Here is a 10,334-nt window from a genome sequence, read left to right as displayed (position 1 = left end):
CATTTAGATAGATTACTTTCTTGCATATGTTTTGACTAGGTGAAATTAGAGGCCTTAGTTAGAAGTAGAATTTTAAGTTGCCTAATTCACCCCCTCCCCCTCTTAGGCGTCATGGTCCCTTACAGGAGGGTTCCATGCCTCGTTTGCATTACCCATAATTTGTCTTAGAATTTTTCGGATACCTTATATTTTAGGACGGAGGTATAGGTAGGTTGAATGCAGACTTAGGAGGTTACTTTGCATTATCTTTCATAATGACAATGTTTGGTAATATATAAGATGTTGTTTGGTTACCTTCATTAGCTGATGTAATTTGTCTCACCTGTGAGGCTGATGTGTGGACCCCTCTCCTCATCCCTGCATCAACCGGGCCTAACTAGCAAGTGAAGCTCAAGTTGAACATCCCGCGAGTATGCATTCACATATACAATTGTATCTGCTCATGCAGACAAACCAAACACACCCTGTAATTTCATTTCTGGGTTTGGAGGAAAGTGCTCATAAACCATGGAAAAAAAGGTATAATTAAGGCTGCATACCTTGCGTACTAGCCAGTTTTATATTCATCACTACATCTTGGTGAGTGGTTGCATCGTCGGTGCGCTATCTCGTTTTGGTCTCTATATATATTGACCTCTGCGGTTTGAGGCTTCTGCCGTATACCGTGAAGCTAGGTCTACCAAAGAGTAAAGGCACCCTGCTGCCCAAACAAAAAATAAACAAAAAAAAAATACTAGTACGTACATACATTGAACAATGAGCATTATAAGCAAGTCCTCGCCGGTGGTCGTGAAGCCATCGGCTATGGAGATGCCCACCTGCAATGTTGTCAGTCTCTCGCCTTTCGACCGGGGCCTTGAATCCTCACCAGTAACATTCTTCCTCATGTTCGATCGTTCGATCCGCAAGCCAGCAGAGACCATTCAGACGGCGCTGTCTCTCGCGCTGGTCCACTACTACCCTTTCGCCGGTCGCCTTTCTCCAGGCGCCGCCGGCGATGGAGACTTCTCCATCCGGTGCACGGCAGATGACAGGCGTGCTGTTCGTGGCCTCGTCCGCTGGCTGCACCCTGCAGGAAGCCCAGCTATTCGAGCAGTCACCTGGCCGGCGGGCAACGACGCTACTAGACGAGCTTGCCGTCGACTACCCGGCGGCAAAGGGCTGCGTCCGCAACGACCCACTGGCCAGTGGCCACTGCTGCTGGTGCAGGTCACCGAGTTCTCGTGCGGAGGATTCGTCGTCGGGATCACATGGAACCACGTCGTCGCCGACGGTGCCGGGATGGCCCAGTTTTTGCAGGCGATCGGCGAGCTCGCGCGCGGGTGGTCCGCGCCGAGCATCGTCCCCGTCAGGTGCGACGACTCCATCCCCAGCCTCCCTCCACTCATCGCTGCCGGACGGCGGCTCATGGTGTCCATGGAGCCACAAGACTTCACCAGCCTGGATGTCACCATCCCCTCGAGCTTCATCGACCGCGTCAAAGCCGAGTTCCATGGCGGCGGCCGCTCCAGCTCCAACATTCGTCGTCGGCCGTGCACCGTGTTCGAGGTGGTGACCGCCGTGTAATGGCAGTGCTACACCCGTGCCGCCATCTCGAACCCGGACGTCCCTTCCCTTCTCTGCTTTATCGCAGATGTCCGGAAGCATGTGGCGGCGAAGGACTGCTACTACGGTAACTGTGTCATCGGGCAGCTGGTCATAGCGGCGACAAGCGGAGCAGTGGCGAACGGGGACCTCGTCGACCTGATAGAGATGATACAGCATGCTAAGGACGAGATACCTAACAAGTTGAGGAGGGAGGAAGAAGAAGACAAAGGTGGAAATTGCCTACCGTCGACGGGAGTAAATCTCGAGCAGCTCTGCGACATGGTCCGGCACAATAACAACGTTCTCAGAGTTTCGTGCCTGCGGAACATCGGCCTCGAAGACGTCGACTTCGGCGGTGGGACGCCGGCGAGGGTGACGTGCCGCTCGCCGGTGATGTCCCTGCCGGCCTGCGTGCCGTGCCTGCCCTGCAAGGGGAGGGACGGGGCCAGCGTATTGGCACGTTGTGTCAAGGAGGAGCAGGTCGACGCCTTCCTTGCAGAATTGGCAAAATTCACCTGACAAAGTTTCTTTGCTTTATGCTTCAGGATTCAATTCTGAGATTGCTACTTTGCTAGCAGCTGGTCATGTAATCCAACTATCTGTGCCTGGTCTTTGATACTGTCGTTTGGATCTGTTTTCTTCCAGTATTGCAATTGCTTGCATGCATCAATCTTTGAATGTTATGAAGATGGATTTATGGAAATAATAAGTTGTTGAAGCATGTGTAATGGTATGCACGGAAATACACAAATCGTGGAAGCTTATCATCGTGAGAACCACTCACTCATGAACAAATATCGAATTATCTTATCTCTCATCGTAGCATTGCAATATTTTCACATTCCAATTAACCAACCACCATGCATGTGTTTTAAGTTTTAACATGATGTTGATGGCCACACTGCCTTGTGGATCAAAATGTGATTGCCAAACAAAGACTGTTTTATCGTGCGTGTATATCTGATTATTTTATTTGCATCACTAGGTACCTGATCCATGGTCCACGCCTACTCCGGTTCCAGCGTACTGTCATGAGAGTATGGCTAATAATATAGCTCACTGGTAGTATGTAAATTTGCAGCCCACTATCGATCCACCATATAGTAGTTAGCTACTAGAACATACTTCATCATTAATATGTAGTTCACTTTTTTGTTTTACAAAGATTTTAGGAGCTTGTGCACTTTACCTCATACTACTACAGAACAAATAATTCGTCCCGCCGGCCCATCACCCCCGGGTGTACTGGAGCTGGCAGTGATTATACTTCACTTCCAGGTTACAAGCATAGGATTCAGAATGATAGGGGTCCTATTCACCCGGAAGTGAAGACCCATATTACAACCGGGTCAAGCCACGACCTGACAGTGATATATCACTACCGGGCAGAACCACAAACCAACAGTGATATGGGGATATCACTGTTAGGTCAGGCCACCGCCTGACACTAATATGCTAGGTCGTGGCTTGACCTGGCAGTGACAACACGATATCACTGCCGGTTTGTTTGTTGACCTAGAAGTAACCTAATTACTGGTATAAAACTCCAAATCCCTTAGTCATCCTCCCTCCTATCACAAGAACACCCATCCACCCTTAGACAGTGACAACGCGATCTCTCTCCATTGTTGCGGCCTTTTTTCACCAAAATGTTCATGGAGGGGCTTTGTTTTTGAAGAATAGACATGATCTCCTTATTTTATGGTGGGTAACTAGCAATCATTTGAATTTTGAAGCTTTTTTGTTTGTTATATTAATTTTCTTTATTATGCTTGTTCTTTCTCCACTTTACAGAGCTTTCTCATAGAATTCTTCATGAGGGCATCCGAATTTTGGTGAATCCATTAATTGGTACCGCTAGTTTAAGGTTAGAACCTATGGACCCATTTAATTTGTAGCTAGTTTGTTTCTCTAAGTAAATGTGATGGCTTAGGGGCCCATTGGCAAGGATCCTTGGAGCAAATTATCTACGAGAATCACTCCACCCCAACCAAACAGCAAAATCTCACACAGATTTGTTATATACACATAAGGTATTCCGTGAAATGCTTGTGAGTAAATAGCTTGCTAATTTTGATGTTTCCACTGCCCCTCTGCGCTCACAAGCTGCCTCTAAAAATACTCTCAGTAGCAGTGAAACTTGTAGAGGTAAACCAACAACATCCAGGAGATTATCCACGTGGAGTTGTGCATCGGGGTGTCTACTGCATCTCTAGGTGGCCCTCACGTAATATCCACAGTGGACGCTCATGGAACATATATTGCTTGTGTGGGACTGTGTTGATGCAGTGTTTTGATATTAATGCCAAGTACTTTGTCAGGAAATTTTGTTTTGATACACATTTGCTTCTGTCTTTGTGGTTGCCCACCAAGTTATATTTTGCGTCTCTCAGTGATCCAAATTAAATATGCTAATCTATATTCTTACCACGATATGGTAGTCCATATCATGAAAAATATACTCCCATATGAGATCTATAAATGTATAATTGCGTGTTTTCTGAGGCAATTGTGATGATAAAATAATTCAAAGAAGCTTCAAGTGAAATAAATGATTTATTTCTATTTTAATCTTTTTATTTAATATTTTAATTATAACTGTCCAAAAAATTGAGGATTTGACACTTTTGGTCGTGCCAGTGTCGCTGGCGCGATAAAATAACGTTGTCACGCCACATGCATTGGTGCGGCAACATCTGCCATGTTAGACGGCGTTTCTGATGTGCAAAAACCTTATCACGCCACCCTAGTTGGTGTGGCGGTATTGTTTTGTCGCATCACCGGGAGTGGCGTGACAAGACTAAACCTTGAAAACATCGTAACTTTATCATACAACGTTAGATGAAGATAAATTTTGTATGAAAATTGAAGATCTAGATGAGATCTAAAACTTTCTAGTTTTGTGTTTTTTTAATTGAGGACGTTAAGATGCTCAAAAAATAATATAAAATTTCAGGAGTATAATAATCATGTATATCTCATTGATATCTACAACTTTGTAGTTTTGAGTTTTTACATTTGAGGTCGTTAAGATGCTCGAAAAAATAATAAAAAATTTCACAGCATAATAATCGTATACTAGCGCTTATCGCATTAGAAAAATAATATCATTTTCGTACGATGTCATATGAAGATATATTTGAGATCTACAACTTTATAGTTTTGAGTTTTTATATTTGAAGTCATTAACATACTCTAAAAAATAATATAAAATTTTACCAACATATTATTGGTATTTGTTAATGCAAACAGATAAATCTGCAAGCGCACGGATACAGTTATAGCTTTCACTCAGGAGTATTCCAGGGTATCGTATTTATCCTCAGGGAAGCAATGGTTAAAAAAGTTAATAAATAACCATCATGTATCTATTAACTAGTATAACAACTAGACTAATGTGGGGGTAAATCATAAAGATAGGAGTTTTTATATAATGACACACATAGGAAAACTCCACAAAAAGATACAAGAGTAGACAAACTAAGCTAGGAGGACAATGGGTGAGTTCAAGGTTTCTTTATACTTTCCTATTACTGTAGTTCTATTCTTGAGCAAACCAAAGGGATTAACTAAGCATTGGATAAAACATAGCGATCACACCATAGCACTTTAAAGTAGCAGTACCTTTCCGGCCCTCGAGAGGGTGAGAAAACATGATCGGGGGAAGGCTGTCAAAAGCTCTACAAAAACAGCAACCCGAACGTGGTGGACTACCAAGGCCTGGTTGGAGTTGTCACCTCCGGGGCTACCACAACTATCCATGGGGTTGGGCGCAAACTCAGGTAACCTATAGTGTAGACACCACGTCTACACTATCGATTACTACTCTAGTCAACTAATATAACTAGAGCACTCGGTCGAGCGGAGATCCCATGCTAAGGTGTAGAACCACTGTACTAACCATGCCTAGCTAAACCACTAAGGTGTGAACTAGTAACCACGAAAGATAATTCAGTAAAAAGAGAAGGAAAATATATTGATACTTGAGTCATACAAAGGAGCGATACAAAATTATACCGAACCTCTAAGGACTTCTCCGGAACTTGAGCATCTCTCCCTAACTCCCAACTAGGCTAAGCTACTTTTATATCTTGGAAAATGGTAGAGAGGAGAGCCCTTGTGGTGTTTGTGAATGAGAAGGAGTGAGGAGGTATTTATAGTTTAAGAGGAGGAATCGCTACTACAGATTGACTTATCACTATTGTCACTTTCACTGCCATAGCGATAAAAGCGTTGGTGAGATACTTCCACCGTCGGTTGTACCGATAGGGAGACCTCCTAAGGATGGAAACCAGCAGTTGAAAACCATCAATGCAGCGGTGGTAATGGGGTTGAATTCCACAGTCGTTTGGAACACCGAGTCGACTAGATAGGCGTTATGGCCGCCGGCCCTACATGACCGTTTGGTGAACCGACGGTAGTAAATTCAGCGTGAGTTATTTTCCCATTTCTCAACTACCCACAACACAGTTGCATCACCATTACTTTCCTATGAAGTATTGCCTCGTCTTCCTCGGTGCTTATATGAACTGCTCCTCTTTGCTTCTCCATCTTCAAGATTGGCCTATTTAAGCCGGGGCTGGATGCGCTTCTTAACAATCCACACACTCCTTCCTCCTTAGATACAGATAGATACAGACAAAGCTCTTGAGCCAACCATCTATATTTTCTTCATTGACATGGCGCTCCTTCTCCAACTCCTCTAGCGGTAGCAGCGGCGTTGGGAGAAGGCCTTCAAGATTGGGTACTACCGGCATCTAGGCACAGCAGGGGCTGCTCGATCTAGGTGCTAGTGGAAGTTTTGTGATTAAGGGGGTTCGCTTATTTGGGCAAGCCAAGGGGTACTGAATGCACTTTGGTGTATCCTTGGTTTGCCCTATGCATTTCTTGTGTCGATTCACCATTCCGGCGCCCTAGCGATCCTCCTTCCTCTAGAGCAGCAGCGACGACGGCGATGCTTCTCTTCCACGCCCTCTTCATGACCATGAGACATGAGCACCACCATATCCTAATCGACAAGGAAGTTACTACACAAGAAAGGTGGACAAAAATGGTTTCCTACATTTTTCCTACTGCTAAACTTACATGTTGACAGTTAGTCATCCTATGCAGGAATGCACATGCTCGTGACCATGAGAGGTGGAGATGCTCCTCTTCCTCTCTCTCTCTCTCTCTCTCTCTCTCTCTCTCTCTCTCGACCATGAGAGGTGCAGCAGGGAAGGTAAAGCACCTCACTGAGATGCTCCTCTTCTTGCTCTCTCTCGACATGAGAGGTGCAAATGCTAGTGGAAGTTTTGCGAGGTGTTGTCTCATCCTTAGCTTGCACTTCCTGTCTCAAGACTCGACTATGAGATGTACCAGTACTCGATAGGTCTTTGTTATTGTACACCCAATAGTCTTCGATAGGTCTTTGATATTGTACAATTGGAATGTAACTGGAGTTATCAATGAAATTGCTATGATGATTGTTACTATGTCGTTTATATATAGTTTTGGCCTTAAAAACAATTAATAATTGAATGGCTGTGATGCTTGTTACTCCATTTTTTGAAGTGTCATAGTATTTGCCTTGGCTACATAGACGTGAGCTAAAGCCCCTCACTGAGACGGTGCTGGGGTGGAAGTATTTCCTTGGTTTATTTGCAAATTATCATTATTGCAGCTCCCATCGCCATTTCATACGGTGATTCAGTGTTAGTGTTAGATCGCAAAGTGCAGGGAATCAAATGGTCCGCGTCGTCTTTCCTGCTCCATTGCTCGTGACTCGCGTGGGTGGCCATGGATGTCATGGACCTTAACTGTTGTCTTCCCTGCTCATGTTTATTAGCGGAGATGACTTGAATAACTTGTATTAAGAAATTGAAAAACATGTGCATGGGAATCTGAACCACATCATATGAGAAGGAAGGTAACTATAACGAGTTTAGAAAGGAATCGTACTTGCGCATCATTGTATTAAGGAAAATGAAGAGTTTATCATACAAAAAAAGAGTTTATCATACAAATCCCATCATCTATATATATACATATCAACATTGATCTGCACAGAATCTACCACATTGATCTGAAGAACCTATCACACTCATAGCGGATCCTACACTCCTCGCTGCAGAACATAGTCCACTCCTCCCCACCGTCCCATCCTGCGTGGACGTCGTAGCCTCCGCCTCCGCACTGATGTTTGTCCTGGTGACGCACTGGCATGGCCAAAGGACATAGAGGACTAGACTGACCCAGCGATGGCTGCCCATCAAAGTCCTCCAACACAAACATGGCATGTTGGAGGCACCATGTACATATCTTGTTCTTCCACGTCACATTCGGTGCCAGGCCCGTTTCATCACCTTCGACCTTCCTCAACCACCGCCTGATAATGTTGTCATTGTCGGCACCACTATTGGACCTATGGAGCACAAGGGAGAGAACAAATGCAGCAACATCATGGCCTACTATGGGAGAGTGCTCAAGCATGTTGAGCCGTGGCATGAGCACGCTGCGGTCTTCCACGAAGACGGCACGCATACCAGCGTAGAAGCAGGCCTCTGGATTGCCGATGCTAGCAAGCCTAGCGATGAGCTTGGCGCGGTACTCATGGTCATAGAACCGGTTCCAGGTCCCAAGGTGTATCCCACACAGCAGCACCCACCACAGTGGTATGCTCCATCCCACTACGGCATCACCGCACACCCTACACATCTGCGAACAGGTTGCCCACATGCTGCCAAGATCTTCCATGGGATTCGCTGTAGCCGTAGCGATATGGCTAGCAATCTCAACAGCCATATCCTTCGGGAGCTTCTCCATTGAATGAGGACACGCACAACAGCTGCAAAAAGATGGATCCTTGGGTCGAGGAGCGACGTCACGGCAGAGCGGAGCACTAGGGAGGGGGATCGGAGTGGAGCAAGGTGAGTTCCAAAAAATCCTCTTGGAATTTTATGATCGCTCCATTCTTAAAGGTTTCGCGGCACGGGAATGTCGAACGTCTCGGGGAAGTCAATCATCATCCTTCGTGTGAATCACGTAAACCGTGTATGAAAATGCGAAAAAAAATTCAAAATGAAAAAATGTTTTATCTTACTATCTTAGAGGCCCCAATGGTGCAAATTGTGTGAACCGCGTAAACCATGTATGTAAACCGTGTGAACCCCTTAATTTTGCATGTAAATTACCCACCTCTGCCATTACAAAAGATAATTCAAAGCAGTTGATAAGAGTAAAATTGGCTAGCGATTTGTCACTTCGTGTCCCCTAAGATCGTGGTTAGCGCTAGAGGGGCCGAGCCGCGTGGTCAAGTCAATTTTCTCCGTCCAACTTCCAATACCGTTCCATCACCATTACATCCACCGAAAGAAGCATGTTCCACTAAGATCGTGCGAGACATGGCCTCGCTTTAACTCCTGCTCTCGCTCAGTGCAATCAAAGGGAACACCAATGGGCGCCTGTCTCGCCCATCCTTCTATAAAAGCGGAGGCTAAGATGAGGAAGCAAGTACACGATTCCTTTTCTCTCAAACTTGTATCTTCTTCGTCCGGTGCTCTGCCTTGACACCCCATCTTTCACATCTCATCCAATGGCGGATCGGGTAACGAAGCGCCCAATGGAAGAGTCGTCGGAGGTTGTCTCTGCTTGTCCCTGTTTTCATGCAATGCTGCGATAGGACAGGGAGGGCAGCTCGGTGGCATCGCCACTCGAGAGCCGATCCCTATTTTTGGCTATCTTCGATGATGATGACGGGGGGCGGATGATGTCCTCACATTGGTGGAGCAGCTAGACGTGGCCACCTCCGCCCTCCATGAGGAGAGCCAGGAGGCAGACCGGCTATGCCTCTCCGTTGCTGCCGTGAAGTGGGAAACGGCCACGGCGGAGCTTGCCGCTGCCGAGGCCCAGGCATGCCTCGATGTTAAGGCATTCGACATGATATGATTTTGCTCTTTCACTATGTGCGACGTCGTGTCTTTAGTTGTAGCATTTTCTTGTCTCCTTTTTAGCTGTCCAGGAGCAGCTGATCGCTGCGTAGGGCGAGGCGGCGGAGGCGAACCGCCTTTGCTAGGTAGCCGAGGACAACGCCCGTGTCTCCTCCCAGATGGCGGCCGAGAGCAACAGGCAATACCAAGACCTCCAAGCAGTAGCAGGCAATGCCGTCCACGTGCTTTCACCTCCTACGCCTATGGGGATGACCCTGGCGGACCGCCTCAGCACCGTGCCACCGTGGGTCATGGAGGTGGCCACGTACTGCAATCACCTAGGGGTCGCTTTGGCCATGGCCGCCACCTAGCTTTGGCCTAGTGAGGACCTAACCATGGTGAAGCCAGGGTTCCCAAGAGAGACGAGCTATCGATAATGCCAGAACCTGATCGGTGTGTTCTCCGCCATGGGTGATGGCGTCCTAGCCGCGGTGGATGTAGAGGATATCATTCATAATGCTCCCCGCGAGTAGTTCGATTATAACATGCCTCTGCATTCTGAATAAAAATGTTCATAACATTTGTAGTTATTACTTTGAGTTTGTAACACCTCTGGTGTTACGATCTTATTTAGCATCGAGATTTAGGCCTAAGAAAAATTTCCAAAACAAGTTTCTTGGATTTTTTATTTAAAACATACTTGAAGTGATAAGTGAATCCTATGTGACTCACTTTTGTGGACTCAAATAAACGTCCAAGTTAATTTATTCAGTGCGTAAAGATATTTAAGAATGTTTGACAACAATTGTAGTAAATAAGTAGCGAATGGTTTGTTCTATG

At 45.9% G+C, this 10,334-nt stretch overlaps 1 pseudogene; it reads left to right on the top strand.

Annotated features, from left to right (window-relative positions):
* The first annotated feature begins 804 nt into the window (after positions 1–804).
* On the top strand, positions 805–2,106 carry LOC136530816 (acyl transferase 15-like; annotated as a pseudogene).
* The last annotated feature ends 8,228 nt before the right edge of the window (positions 2,107–10,334 follow it).

The sequence above is a fragment of the Miscanthus floridulus genome, unplaced genomic scaffold, assembly GCF_019320115.1.
Source record: "Miscanthus floridulus cultivar M001 unplaced genomic scaffold, ASM1932011v1 fs_214_2, whole genome shotgun sequence".
NCBI classification, from domain to species: domain Eukaryota; kingdom Viridiplantae; phylum Streptophyta; class Magnoliopsida; order Poales; family Poaceae; genus Miscanthus; species Miscanthus floridulus.
This window is presented reverse-complemented; position numbering and strand designations above follow the sequence as displayed.